At 40.7% G+C, this 16,337-nt stretch overlaps 1 protein-coding gene and 1 pseudogene across 1 annotated transcript in view; both read right to left on the reverse strand.

Moving 5' to 3' along the window:
- Nucleotides 1-14,936, reverse strand: part of LOC125902126 (tripartite motif-containing protein 16-like) — a 44,407-nt pseudogene extending 29,471 nt beyond the window's left edge.
- The window catches only part of LOC125902128 (E3 ubiquitin/ISG15 ligase TRIM25-like), a 36,948-nt gene that overhangs the window by 13,517 nt on the left and 7,094 nt on the right, over nt 1-16,337 (reverse strand). The window lies entirely within an intron of this gene.

Genomic DNA, 16,337 nt, shown 5'->3' on the forward strand with positions numbered 1-16,337 from the left:
AAACAGCATGTGTTTGTGCAGTGAATGGGGCCTGTCAGCTCTCTCACTTCACCACCATGTTGGTTCAAACTGTAGATCTGAAGGGGAGGGAACAAGGAAATACACAGACAGAGTGGAGCTGGCTGAGTTTGAGAGCAGGAAGAGGAGGGAGGAGTTATCAAGCTTTGCTTCATTCCAGGAGGAGGAGCACTTTATACTGTGTGTTTAACACTAGTTTGCTACAGAGCTCATTTCCCAATTAAAAACACTGGACACTTCAACTTTTAGGAGGTAAACTCTCCTTAGAATCAGATGGTTTGGAGATGACTCCTCAGTTTTCAGAATTAGCTCTTGTGATCTCCAAAAATACAGTTTGATTAAAGTATGTAATGATTACAATATCTGAAATACATTACAAGAAAGATGGAAAATTCATCCTAGTTGATCCTTTTGAAAGACAGCAGCACAGTCCTGACACCAGTGACGACTTTCTCCATCCTGGAAAGGGACGTTAACAGACTGTTGAAGAGACAGAACCTCAGCAGAGCAGTCAGACCAGACTCTGTCCCTCCCTCCACCCTGAAGCACTGAAAATATTATTCACAAATACACTGCTGAAGATTAAACCACTGGATGTTTCTTCTCCAAAGACAGATTCACCCTCCAAACATCTCAGACAGTTTCATTTAATAATAGTTTGAGTCTAAAATGATCCCATGGTTCACAGAATAACAGTAAAGATGGTGGAACATCAGTGTAGCAGAACTATTTCCTCTTCTCTTCCTCTCTCATTCATTTTGTCACAGCTAATCACATTTATCTTGTGATCCGTGATCAGTCACAGGCCTGTTTTTCAGCCCATCTGCTTTTAATGCTTAAAGTATATTTTCCTGAGAATACTTATGTACTTTAAGAAGAATTTTGACTTTTAAATCATTGGTACTTTCTTCAGTGAAGGTCCTGAATACTTCATCCAGCACTGGTTATGTGGAGGCCATGCAATGGTGGTTTGTGGAGAGGTAAAGAATAACTTGTAGTGAACCTGAACTACATCCCTGGTCAGCAGGATGAAGGCGCCCTCTTGTGTTGTGAATCAGTATTGACATTTCAGTTGTTAACCTGCTGTGATGTTCACTGCAGGACGACATGGAAAAACTTCACTGAGCCTTTGGCAGCTTCAAACAACGTAATTCCCATAATTCCAAGCGCCAGCCTCAAATCAACCAATTCAAAGCCAATATTGTCAAAACTACAGCTATTTCAATTCTGAAAACACTGTGTGGCAAGTCAGTAAAAGGGCCAGAGTGTCTCACACATGGAAAAAGCCAGAGAAAAAAGGTCAACACCCTGAGTGAGATGTCCACGAGAATGGAGCCCTATAAATACAATTCAATCACTCTTTTTATTTTGTGCCCAAGAAAGGTTGCTCCTGCTATAATACTAAGACACATGTATATCTGTTGAAACATCACTAATACAGACTATGAAATCCACTCATAGAATAATAGAGTGTTTTTTTTCTATCTGCCACTCAGCTTGGGGACACACACCCAACAACTGGTCAACAAATAAACAAATAAATAAAAACACCATATCAAGCCATTTTACACAACAAGGGCCCTGCTGTCTTTTCAATGCAATTCCTGCACTTCACACACTATAGGCCCCTGACGGGGGGGAGCAGGCCAAGTGCACAGCCCATCAAAAATGCTCTTGCTGTGCTCATAAGGATGTGGCACTGTGGTCTGTATAACAATCTTGCAATATGATTTTGTGTGTGTGTGTGTGTGTGTGTGTGTGTGTGTGTGTAGGCTACATGGGCTCAAAATACACAATGTCAAATCCCTATGTGAAAATATAGCTAAATGTAAAACCATAAATTCCATATTTCTGCATCACATCCTCATGGCAACTTAGAAACATGAATTTGAAGATATTAGTCATGCGTCCCAGGGTTATGGGATAGAATTTGAAGTTTTTACTAAAATCCAGCTGAATCATGCATTTTCTCCTGCCTCCCCAGCAGAGCAAACACGCACCAAATAATAAGCAGTAAAATTAATTGCCTGTATTTTTGTCATCATTTTTTCGTTTACCTTCTGTAACAACATCAGCACTTAGGTTATACAGCAGATAGGCTTCAATCTGCATTCTGTAAGACAAGAGGAGTGCAGCAGAGACAGAGGGAGAAATAAGTGGCATACACCAGAGGGCACTGAGAGACAGAAAAAAATGCCATATGCTGCATACACCTATATACAGTCTGCTGATAATAGGCCTACATGCGGCTTGAAGGCGGATTTTCACACTGTGCTATCAGCACTTTGACTTAATGAGTGAAAGTGCAAATGCCCTCTTGTCTGTTTCAACACTCCACACTGTCACGGCCATTGCATCTTAGCTTAGCACATGTTTTTATTGGTGTGAAAAGACTGAATAAGCTGGTCAGGAGGGCCGGCTCGGTCCCGGGCTGTCCCCCAGGGACACCATCCAGGAGGTGGGTGAGAGAGGAGGATGTTAGCCAAGCGGATATCCATCACGGACAACACCTCTCACCCCCTACATGAGACTGTCTGCGCACTGAGCAGCTCATTCAGCAGCAGACTGCTGCATCCACAGTGCAAGACGGAGCGCCACCATTTATCCCAACAGCTGTCAGCCTCTTTACCATCAACATCTGACGTAATGTAGCATTGTCATGTCTGCTGCATAACACTGTTTTAAACCATCGCTGCTAAGACCCTGTGCAATATCCCATATCTTTATTATACTGTGTAAATATTGTAAATAGTCTTGTGTGTACAATAATTCAATTTAGAGCCTTACTTTTTTAATACACACACACACACACACACACACACACACACATATATATATATATATATATATATATATATATATATATATATATATATCCTATAGTGTTTACACATATTTTATATTTTCAACCTTTAATTTTCTTATTCAAGTAACATTGTCACCCTCCTTTTCTGTCTGTGCTTTGAGCTGCTGGGACATGTGAATTTCCCAGTATAGTCCTTAATAAGTCAAAGTGCACATAATAATGAATGCCCTCTTGTCTGTTTCAACACTGTCACGGCCATCGGATCTTACCTTATGACATTTTTTTTATTTTCATTTTTTTGTCTGTTTTTTTCTTGCATTCCCCGACATGTGTCCTGCTCAAGTGGAGTTACTCACACAGCGGGCACTTTTTCTACACTTGGACGCGTGACTGTCTTTATTGCCAGCAGCCTAAATGTTCAAAGAGCGCCGCCAGTCCATTGACTCCATCATGTGGTTGAAAATGGTACTGCAGTTTATTTCTCTCTGCCACCTTGCGCAGCGTGGATGACATTTGGATTCCATGACAGGAGTGGACACATTAAAAACATAACATGGCGATACAATAATGTCATGGCTCGTGTTTCTAGCAGATACAACAACTCAACAGTGCTAGGGTGGAAGCTGTGGCTAGACAACAGCTGATTGCCCACGTCCAGTCAATTCTCCAGACCAGGCTGACTTTTTGCAATCTCCTCTTACAGACCCCAAACTGACACAGTTAGCAGGCCTATTTGTTCTTCTGTTGATGTAGGCTGGAAGTGGCAGTGGAACTAAGTCACAGGTGGCTTCACCAAGCACAATATTGCATATTTTATTCGGTCATCCCAACTTCAAATCTGACATTATTTTACAATCAGACAGTGATGGAAGTGCTTTAGTGTTTTGACTGCATTGGTGGTTTTAGTGCACTATGGTTGGCCTGTTGGCACTACTGAATGATTCGGTGACTATTCCCTGTGGACACAGCTTCTGCATGAACTGTATTAAAATCCACTGGGATGGAGAGGATGAAAAGGAAATCCACAGCTGCCCTCAGTGCAGGCAGACCTTCACACCGAGGCCTGTCCTGCTGAAAAACACCATGTTAGCAGTTTTAGTGGAGGAACTGAAGAAGACTGGACTCCAAGCTGCTCCTGCTGATCACTGCTATGCTGGACCTGAAGATGTGGCCTGTGATGTCTGCACTGGGAGGAAACTGAAAGCTCTCAAGTCCTGTCTCATCTGTTTGGCCTCTTACTGTGAGCAACACCTTCAGCCACATTATGAATCTCCTGCCTTTGAAAAGCACAAGCTGGTGGACCCCTCCAACAAGCTCCAGGAGAACATCTGCTCTCGTCATGATGAGGTGATGAAGATGTTCTGCTCAGGCCGTGAAACAGTCTCAGCTGCAGCAGAGAGGACTGAGAGGCAGAGAGAGCTGGAGGTGAGTCGACAAAACATCCAGCAGAGAATCCAGGACAGAGAGAAAGATGTGAAGCTGCTTCAACAGGAGGTGGAGGCTATCAATAGTTCTGCTGATAAAGCAGTGGAGGACAGTGAGAAGATCTTCACTGAGCTGATCCGTCTGATGGAGAAAAGACGCCGGTTTTTGAAGTACAAGGTCAGATCCCAGCAGAAAACTGAAGTGAGTGGAGTCAAAGAGCTTCAGGAGAAGCTGCAGCAGGAGATCACTGAGCTGAAGAGGAAAGACGCTGAGCTGATGGAGCTCTCACACACAGAGGATCACACCCAGTTTCTGCACAACTACTCCTCACTGTCACCACTCAGTGAATCTACAGACTCATCCAGCATCAATATCTGTCCTCTGAGGTACTTTGAGGATGTGACAGCGGCTGTGTTAGATATTGCAGAAAAACTAGAAGACGTTATGTGTGAGGAATGGACAAACATCTCACAGACAGTGACTGATGTGGGTGTTCTCCTGTCACAACCAGAGCCCAAGACCAGAGCTGGATTCTTAAAATATTCATGTGACATCATAATGGATCCAAACACAGCAAACGGAAAGCTGATATTATCTGAGAGGGACAGAAAAGCAACAGTAATGGGTAAAAATATTGCAATCATTATTCTAAGTCACCCAGACAGATTCACTGGTTGTCAGGTCCTGAGTAGAGAGTGTCTGACCCAGACGTTGTTACTGGGAGGTGGAGTGGAGAGGAGGTGGAGTTGGTGTAGCAGTCACATACAAGAATATCAGCAGAGCAGGGGATGAAAGTGTATTTGGGCGCAATGACAAATCTTGGGTGCTGGATTGTGGAAAAACCTGTTATCACTTCTGGTACAACAACATCCGCACTCCTGTCTCAGGTCCTCAGTCCTCCAGAGTAGGAGTGTACCTGGATCACAGTGCAGGTATTCTGTCCTTCTACAGCGTCTCTGAAACCATGACTCTCCTCCACAGAGTCCAGACCACATTCACTCAGCCTCTCTATGCTGGACTTTGGCTTCAACCATATGATTCTGTAGGAGACACTGCTGAGTTCTGTACACCCAGCAGTTTCTCAGCGGACGTCACCAATTAATAAACATGGGAAATCTTCTCATTAGTTGTGCTGTAAATGTTGGAGTTTCTTTAGGTGGCGCTCCTTCCTGAGTCTGTTTAACCATGGAGGCTGTCACTGCACATGATGATGTTTGTTTACCTCAACTGATATTTCTCTGCACAGAACTGTGAACTTTTCTGTGCTTCACATGTTTGGTGAATATTCAGTATTTGCTGTATTCTGCTCAAACACTGATTCTGTGGATTGAAATGAATCTGTACGTGAAAATCACTCAACAACAGTCATTTTGCAGACTTTACAGATGGGATGTGAGAAACAAACTGAAGGTTTACATGATGAATAAACAAACATAAACAAAGTATTTCTTCTTGTCTTCATTTCAGGGTATCAAACCAAGCTGATGGAGAAAATGTGACATTGATATGAGAGTATAAGTGAGACAGTTTTCCTCCTTAAACACTACAAAGTACAGTGTTCATGTTCAGAGCAGATGAGCATTTATTAGTCAGGAACAGCTGTCACCAGGCTGTAATGACGACATGTGGCAAAATACTTTGATATTACAGATTGTGCTTGTTGTTTTTGCATGTTATTGTTTTATTATATTATATTATTATTATTATTATTATTATTATATAATTTAATGTGTATGAATGTGATAAAAGTAAAATGTAACTTATTTGTCTAAGTTCATTCTTTTATATGTACATTTTTTTATCCTTATTTTTTATGATAATAATAACAACGATTTAGGATGATGGTGGAGGACATGACGCAGGCTGGTCCATGACATGTCTCCAGTGAGGTGCTCAAAATGTCTGTGAACACCAGACACAGCAGATTTATTTGGTCCGACTGGGATTCTGTCTCTTGAAGAGCCTGTTAACGATGAGGAGGATTGTCCCATTGTCATCTCATTGCAGTCCCATTGTCTTTTGTAACGACAGCCATTCAGGTGGCTGTCCAGGTGCAAGTTGTTGGTGGAGTGAGAAGCTTTAGTTGTGCAGTTAGTAATCTATCTGAGAGCCTTTCAGACAGGAGCAGAGGCTGTTGGAGTTTGTGAGCACAGTCGTTAGAGTTTGTATTTAAATATTTGAACACAAAAACAACCCCACTGTTGAATTTCTATCCAACTTCTGTCTATCCAACTTCTGTCTATCCAACTTGAGGTACTTTTCATGAGTGTTTTCTTACTCTCATGAAAAAATGTCTACGATATTAACCTCTGACTTGATGTGCTGAAAGATACATAGAATACATGTTTTAGTATGTGTGAGAATTTCTCACTTTTAAGCATGTAATGTATGACTACACTACTGACACATTTCAATAGGGTGAATTCAGGTATATTGGGACATCAGGTCATTTGCCACAGCTTAAGTAAAAGGCAGCTTCCACGTGCCTTGAAAGGGCTATGGCAAAGCTGTTGCAAATTTACAACATCACTTTTAACAATTCTAAAAAAAAAAAAGGCCTCCAAATGTTTTTTTTCTCAAGACCACATTTACATAGTTAATGGGTCCTATTGTTTGTCCTCACAATGCTATTGGATAGAAGAAGTGTTTATAGGTCTGGTCATCTGGCCATGAACTCACTCTACCTGCAAACTTCCCGTTGAGCTCATCTCCTTTTTTTGCATGACTGGATTTGTCAGGATTAAAGTAAGTAAAATTCCTTAAATATTTTTTTGTGTTTATTACAATGTCTAGAACATGTACATATTTAGTTATTTTGGAAAACATTCATCAAATTTGATTTATAGCTTGTTATGTCTATGTTGTAATTCTACAGCGTTGGGTCAGTGTGGTAGTCAAAATAGCCTGTGCTCCTCCTTACACATTACATAAGGTCACTGCACTTCTCACATGGTCACAAATTGAAAAAAAATGTAGTAGAAATTTAAAGTATTAGATGATTCATTGTAACGAAGCTCTAAATGTGCTTTTCTGTTAAATTTTTACTTAGTTTAGATTAGACAAAAATTAAACACATGAATAAACTGTATGGGTATTTGAAACTCCAGCATCTATAGCAGTATTTGAAACTCCCTGTATCTTTGTAGTTTTTTGTTTGTTTTTTAACTTCTAAATGATCCTGAACTATTTTTCTCAGTGTTGCCCAAGCAGCTGTTTGTAGCATTAGGAGATAGAAAAACAGGTTCTGAATGTTCTGGATTTGTTGGGGGGATGCCTGTGTTCCTTTAGTGATTCAGTAACATCTAAAGAACTGCTTTGCCCATCGCTACACCAAAGTATAATCACATCTGCTGGTTCAAACTAACTGATGAACAGAGGCTAATACAAAAGTGGTAAGGTGAGCTCAGCAGTGTGACATCATGTGGTATATAATATATATTTAAACAAGAGTTTAAACTGGAGAAGGATCTGTGGCATGAAAAGAAAAAAGGCTGTTTGTAACTTTAGAGTAAATAACACCAGAAGTCCTGAAGTCAGTGAAGATGTGACGGGCTGGACAGAAACCAGAGGATCTGTAACCTCTGTGATGATGATGATGATGATATGATGATGGTGTGGGACATGAGTTTCATATTTCATATTCATGTCAGAATGAAGCTCAATGACTTCCAGAGAAAGGTATTAGCAAAAGTATTATTTGAACCGTCCATCTAAAGTCATCTGTTAACTGGGTGTTTTGTCTAAAGGACGTTCTTCCTCTGTTTGAGTAACATTGGTTGTACTTTGGCCACACTGTGTGCCATCCTTCTGTTATTGTATGTAATGTGACATGGTCTTGAAAATGAAAATAAGAGACTGAATGTATTTGCCATCATCCAAAGGTTTTTATCACCTTAATTGGGATCAGTGGACCAACAATATCTCTTTAGCTCATGAATTTAACGATCCAATGCCTGTTGCATTGTTCAGGGACAGGTGTGAATGGTCTTGAATGCGAACCTGTAAGTGCTCTGGGGGGATGCATGTGTTCCTTTTAGTATGATAAGTAGAGAGCATAATAGGCCAGCCAGACAGTGTTGTTTGAATGTAGTAAACCACATTGAAAGTGACGGAGGAAAAGTTTTGTAAATATATTTTTTCCAATATTTTTATTTATAAATGCTTATTCATAAAACTCAGAGGGTGCTAATACATTGCTTTGGAAGCCGATATCTAAAGTCACATGACATATCTTGCTTGACATCACACAGGGGGGAGTGGTCAGCATCAAACAGGAAGCTGACCCCAAAAATCAGGAGGTAAGAAAAATGATGTGCTTTAGTTGGATTTTGATATAAGGCTATAAGATTTGTATGATTAATTTACTCTGGGCATGTTAGTTATACTAAGGTGTATGATGTAATGGTGTACTAAAAGTAAACAAACTGTTTTCTAATGATGTTTACATTTTCTTCATTTGGACATTTTCTTACATGTTGCAGCGGGTAATTTGGGACAACGTTTCTGGGTTTATATTGAAATGTGTCAGTAGTGTAGTCATACATTACATGCTTAAAAGTGAGAAATTCTCACACATACTAGGAAAACATGTATTCTATGTACCTTTCAGCACATCAAGTCAGAGGTTAATGTTGCACACACTCAACTTGTGTAGTGGGGTTGATAAATTGGTCAGACTATGTAATCTCAATGATTTCAAATCAGTAACAAGGAAGGACATTTTAGTGCAGTAAAGCAGAAACATATTAAGGCCTAGTGATGTAGTGAAAGAAGTCTATGAAGTAGGAAACCCAATGTATGCTGGTGTAGCACTCTATGCACCATACCAAAATCATACAAATGTATGTGCCATTGATTGAGAATCAAGCTGTTGTTTCTTGGCCTGTTGAATTTATGAAAACATGATTTCATTTTTCATTTTACAAAATATTAATAAAATGTCTTTCAAAAAAAAACCCTCTCTCGCTGTTTGTTGAAATAATTAGTATATTTAATGTAACCATATCATGAGATCATACATGACCATAAACATAACATAGGCCTTATTTAAGAAATCCGTGAATGTCTTTTTTATGTAATTGCAGCTCAATGCAATATCCTACATTCACAGGCCTGTGTCCCAAATGACCAAACCTACTGTCCCAACTTACCAAACAATTTGCAAAAAAATAGTTCTGTGTCAACACCTCTATAATAGAGTGCTGTGCTCTCACAGAATATTTTAGTACATCATTTTTCACATCAAGAATGTAGACACCTAGAGGAATCCAGAATTACCTCATTTGTTGGGTTATATATTTATCTTGAAGAGAAAAATTAGCTCAGAAAATGGATTTACAGAAATTGTCCCACTGGTGAATAATACATTCAATGAAAAACATATACTGGAGTCTTGGTGAGGTGTTTGGCCAACATGAGCCACATCCAAGTTAAGAAGTTTGATTAACATAATTGTATTTCAAATTCAGAAGCAACCACAAAACTTAGCTTTGTCAGACTGGTTTTTATTTTTGTCCAGCTGGCGATGCTTCTATCTAACATATTTACTATCACGCTGCCAATACACACAAGTCAATAAACACTCCAAGTGTGTTTAAAGAAATGCTAAGCAAATACATGCAGCCACCAACTCCATCCACTGTTAACCAAATGAGCAGCTGCTTTTTTTGTGTGCCCATTTCGTCTTGTACAAAAAAAGATGAATCCTTGATCTCAGTGGAAGCAATCAGGTCCCAGTTGCTCAGAAGTAATCTGATCAGAGTTGGGCTATTGTATTGGATCAAATCCTGAAAATGGGTTGATCAAAAAAAAAAAAAAAGATTCTGAAATCAGCAGACTGGCAGACTGCATACATTGTGATATATAGTCCCTAATAAGTCAAAGTGCACATAATAATGAATGCCCTCTTGTCTGTTTCAACACTGTCACGGCCATCGGATCATATCTAATGACATTTTTTTTATTTTCAATTTTTTGTTTTTTCTTGCATTCCCCGACATGTGTCCTGCTCAAGTGGAGTTACTCACACAGCGGGCACTTTTTCTACACTTGGACGCTTGACTGTCTTTATTGCCAGCAGCCTAAGGGGGTGATCACACAGAAATGAGACGCTAGAGACGTGGACGCTTCAAAGACGCTTGAAACGCTGGAAGCGCTTATTCCTGGCTACTCGCGTCATAGTGTGCAGTTGATTACTTCACATCGTCTCAAAGAGCGCCACCAGTCCATTGACTCCATCATGTGGTTGAAAATGGTACTGCAGCTTATTTCTCTCTGCCACCTTGCGCAGCATGGATGACATTTGGATTCCATGACAGGAGTGGACACATTAAAAACAAAACAAAGCAGTTGATTAGACCTTATTGATTATCATCAAATTCTAGGCTAGCAAGAGTAATGCAACAACAACAAATAAATAGTAGATGACACAAACATGTGAGGTCATGTACTCTTCAAATAAGAGAATAAAGTGCTGCATAATGTAACAACATTATTTGATGTGGTTTAACGCTTCAAGCCACTGAATAGTCAATCAAGTTTATTGAACAGACTCGGGGTCAAAACATACAAAGACATAAAAGAAGAAAACAATTCAATGAACAAGGCACTGGTACCAGTTTGGCCAAAACTGGGAACCATATCTGACAGTGCTAAACTTGAGGTTAGTCAGCGCCTGGATAACACCATTCAATGTGTTCAATGTTTAGACGGCATATAAATGTATACATCAAGTTCCTCAGCAGAGCTTCAAAGTTCTGAATTCTGGCCCTGCAGAAGAATTAGCTCCTCTATATGTTTCAACCATCTCTTTAAGAGCATAAATACATAAATCTGTGCTGTGCTTGGGCTTAAAGCCGAATTGGTTGTCTGTAGTAAGAAGAAAAGAATCTAATCTAGCTAATAAAGTTAACACACTGGCTAAAGCAATAGGTCGGTAGTTATCTAAACTCCCCACTTTGCCAGCTTTGTCCTTAATTACAGGGACAAGAGTGACAGCGAGCATGGAGCCTGGCAGTGTGCCATGGGACATGAAGGCTGTGAAGCATATGGCTAGGAGAACTGCAACCTTTGGGCCTGCATGTTTAAGGAGCTCAGCAGAGATGTCATCTGAGCCACGTGACTTGTTATCAGCTAACTGGGAGATAGCTAGGTAGACCTCATTGGCTGATATTCCATCAGGGCCATTAGAGTCAATATTACCCACTTTAAAAGGGTCACTTTTAATGCAGTTAAATAAATCAGAATAATGTTGCCTCTACAACTCAGCAATGTTACCCGCTCCAGAGACTCCACCTATGGTATTAGGTAGAGATGTGTTACTCCTATTAAGAGCTTTCACCTCCTTCCAGAAGCCTGTCACATCATTACCCAGGAGCTTTTCAGCCATAGAGTCTGCTCTCATTACTTGTTCATGTTTGCTGACATGATGAACTGCAATTTAATATTTAGAATTAGTTAACTTTTTATGGTGAAGGACAGGCCCCTCTTTAGGCCTCCCTGCGAGGACCCAGGCCTTATGGGCCTCCTTGGCTACATTGTGATGGGCTGCCACATGTTTATTCCACCCTGGTATAATCTTTTGTCTCATGGTATTATGGTGGGTGAGCCATGGTCTACCAGCCTCAATCAAAGCTCCCACTATACAGTTATACATAGTACATAGGTCCTCACAGTGTGCGCTTAGATTACAGTTCACATCAGTACACAGGATGGCGTCCTTGGGTAAGAACACATCCCTCAGCAGTTTATCTACCCTCCCATAATGTCATAAAACATCCTCACTGGTGAGCTTGGACCAGTCTAACTTTCTAGGACATTTCAAAGCTAATACACAAACAAACAATTTCAATTTACACAACAAAATGTGATTTGAAGTTTGCAGTGACATAAATTAGATGATAGATGAGCAATTTTCATATTCACTTTTGATACTTTTCAGTGTTTGACTGTGACGAGTCACACCGTTTTAGACCAAAGTAATGTCGCCATCTAGTGGCTGAAAAAAGCAACAACACTTTTTACTGACTAAGAGCACAAATGAAATGTTATCAGTAAGAAGCAACAAGTGATAGAAAACTCTGCTCATTTCTGTGTGACAAAGCTGTTTTAGTGAGGAAAGCTGAAAGGACAGAGACTGACTGACAAATGTTCTTCTGCTCTGAACATGAACTCTGTACTTTGTGCTGTTTCAGGAGGAAAACTGTCTCAGTTATACTCTCATATCAGTTTCACATTTCCTCCATCAGCTGAGTTTGATACAAATGAAGACAAGAAGAAAAATAAAATGTTTATGTTTGTTTATTAATCATGTAAACCTTCAGTTTGTTCTCACATCCCATCAGTGCAGTCTGTTACATGACTGTTGTTCAATGATTTAATGTACAGATTCACTTCATCCACACGACCAGTCTTTATAATACATTTATTTATTATTTATTATTACAAATTTACAAAACAACAAAATATCTATGATAAAGTATGTTATGGTGATTTTTATCTGAAGACCCATGCAGTGGAGGAGAAACAGCAAGATGCATCAAACACATATTCAACAAACATTTAGAACATAGAGACATTTACAATTTCACACAGAGAAATATCAGTTGAGGTAAACAAACATCATCATGAGCAGTGACAGCCTCCATGGTTAAACAGACACAGGAAGGAGCCACCTGAAGAAATTCAAACATTTACAACACAGCTAATGAGAAGATGTCAAAGTACCAGCCATAGTGTTTGACTGACAGCTGATCTCTGTGCAGTGAAGACATGAAAAGAAAAATCAGCTCTCAGCAACAATGATGGAGAAAAAAATACATTTCAGATCAAAAACACAGAATTTAATCCACTGTTTCTTAAATGACTTCTGTTTATTTGAGTTTACAGAACTCAGCAGTGCTTCAACAGGGTAAAGCCCAAGTCCAGCATAGAGAGGCTGAGTGAATGTGGTCTGGACTCTGTGGAGGAGAGTCATGGTTTCAGAGACACTGTAGAAGGACAGAATACCTGCACTGTGATCCAGGTACACTCCTACTCTGGAGGACTGAGGACCTGAGACAGGAGTGCTGATGTTGTTGAACCAGAACTTAGAACAGGTTTTTCTACAATCCAGCACCCAAGATTTGTCATTGTATCCAAATTCACTTTCATCCCCTGCTCTACTGATATTCTTGTATGCGACTGCTACATCAACTCTTTCTCCTCTCCACTCCACCTCCCAGTAACAACGTCCAGTCAGACTCTCTCTACTCAGGACCTGACAACGACAAGTGAATCTGTCTGGGTGACTAGAATAAGATTGTTGTTTTCCCATTACTGTTGCTTTCCTGTTCCCCTCAGATAATAACAGGTATGTGTGTGCTGTGTTTGGATCCAGTGTGATTTCACATGAATATTTTAAGAATCCAGCTCTGGTCTTGGGCTCTGGTTGTGACAGTAAAACATCCACATCAGTCACTGTCTGTGAGATGTTTGTCCGTTTCTCTCTCAGAACGTCCTGTAGTTTATCTCTGAGCTCTGACACAGCCACTGTCACATCCTCAAAGTACCTCAGAGGACGGATATTGATGCTGGATGATTCTGTAGATTCACTGAGTGGTGACAGTGAGGAGTAGTTGTGTAGAAACTGGGTGTGATCCTCTGTGTGTGAGAGCTTCATCAGCTCAGCGTCTTTCCTCTTCAGCTCAGTGATCTCCTGCTCCAGCTTCTCCTCAAGCTCTTTGACTCCACTCACTTCACTTTCCTGCTGGGATCTGACCTGCTGCTTCACATCAGAGCGTCTTTCCTCCATGAGGCGCATCAGCTCAGTGAAGATCTTCTCACTGTCCTCCACTGCTTTATCAGCAGAGCGATTGATAGCCTCCACCTCCTGTTGAAGCAGCTTCACATCTTTCTCTCTGTCCTGGATTCTCTGCTGGATGTTTTGTCGACTCACCTCCAGCTCTCTCTGCCTCTCAGTCCTCTCTGCTGCAGCTGAGACTGTGTCGTGGCCTTTATGTTCATCCACAGAGCACAGATAACAGATACACTGCTGATCAGTACGGCAGAACATCTTCATCACCTCATCATGACGAGAGCAGATCTTCTCCTGGAGCTTGTTGGAGGGGTCCACCAGCTTGTGTTTCTTAAACTGAGCTACATCATAATGACGCTGAAGGTGCTGCTCACAGTAAGAGACGACACACACCAGACAGGACTTGAGAGCTTTCAGTTTTCTCCCAGTGCAGACATCACAGGCCACATCTTCAGGTCCAGCATAGCAGTGATCAGCAGGAGCAGCTTGGAGTCCAGTCTTCTTCAGTTCCTCCACTAAAACTGCTAACATGGTGTTTTTCAGCAGGACAGGCCTCGATGTGAAGGTCTGCCTGCACTGAGGGCAGCTGTGGACTTTCTTCTCATCCTCTTCATCCCAGAAGCTTTTAATACAGTTCATGCAGTAGCTGTGTCCACAAGGAGTAGTCACTGGATCCTTCAGTAGATCCAGACAGATGGAACAAGAGAAGGTTTCTCTGTCCAGCTGAACTCCTTTCTGCGCCATTTCACCTCTCAGTGACAACGACTGTCTGAGTTTCACTTTCTCAGAACTGAAAGTAGTTTGAGCTCTGATCTAAACAGCATGTGTTTGTGCAGTGAATGGGGCCTGTCAGCTCTCTCACTTCACCACCATGTTGGTTCAAACTGTAGATCTGAAGGGGAGGGAACAAGGAAATACACAGACAGAGTGGAGCTGGCTGAGTTTGAGAGCAGGAAGAGGAGGGAGGGGTTATCAAGCTTTGCTTCATTCCAGGAGGAGGAGCACTTTATACTGTGTCTTTAACACTAGTTTGCTACAGAGCTCATTTCTCAATTAAAAACACTGGACACTTCAACTTTTAGGAGGTAAACTCTCCTTGGAATCAGATGGTTTGGAGATGACTCTCAGTTTTCAGAATTAGCTCTTGTGATCTCCAAAAATACAGTTTGATTAAAGTATGTAATGATTACAATATCTGAAATACATTACAAGAAAGATGGAAAATTCATCCTCGTTGATCCTTTTGAAAGACAGCAGCACAGTCCTGACACCAGTGACGACTTTCTCCATCCTGGAAAGGGACGTTAACAGACTGTTGAAGAGACAGAACCTCAGCAGAGCAGTCAGACCAGACTCTGTCCCTCCCTCCACCCAGAAGCACTGAAAATATTATTCACAAATACACTGCTGAAGATTAAACCACTGGATGTTTCTTCTCCAAAGACAGATTCACCCTCCAAACATCTCAGACAGTTTCATTTAATAATAGTTTGAGTCTAAAATGATCCCATGGTTCACAGAATAACAGTAAAGATGGTGGAACATCAGTGTAGCAGAACTTTTTCCTCTTCTCTTCCTCTCTCATTCATTTTGTCAAAGCTCATCACATTTATCTTGTGATCCCGTGATCAGTCACAGGCCTGTTTTTCAGACCATCTGCTTTTAATGCTTAACATATATTTTCCTGAGAATACTTATGTACTTTAAAAAGAATTTTGACTTTTAAATCATTGGTACTTTTCTTCAGTGAAGGTCCTGAATACTTCATCCAGCACTGGTTATGTGGAGGCCATGCAATGGTGGTTTGTGGAGAAGTAAAGAATAACTTGTAGTGAACCTGAACTACACCCTGGTCAGCAGGATGAAGGCGCCTCTTGTGTTGTGAATCAGTATTGACATTTCAGTTGTTAACCTGCTGTGATGTTCACTGCAGGACGACAGAAAAACTTCACTGAGCCTTTGGCAGCTTCAAACAACATCAGCAAAGAGACATTTAAATATCTGTAATATCACACTGTGTCAGTTTGTTCACAGGAGTCACACCCTGTAACACTGATGCTGCATTCAGGGCACATGGGAAAGATGGTAGAGAAGTGTTTCCACTTTACGATGATATTCATATCATCTCTCAGGCTGTAAATACTATTTGGGAATGTTGAGGCTATACATTAACATTTCTCTGACTTCTTGAATTCTAATTAAACATCATGGAAATTCTTGTAACCAAATATGAAGAATCAGCTACACATCATGTGTCAGCACTCAACAAAACGTCTTCACAGCCAAACTTGACAA

This window comes from Epinephelus fuscoguttatus, linkage group LG15 (genome assembly GCF_011397635.1).
Source record: "Epinephelus fuscoguttatus linkage group LG15, E.fuscoguttatus.final_Chr_v1".
NCBI lineage: Eukaryota > Metazoa > Chordata > Actinopteri > Perciformes > Serranidae > Epinephelus > Epinephelus fuscoguttatus.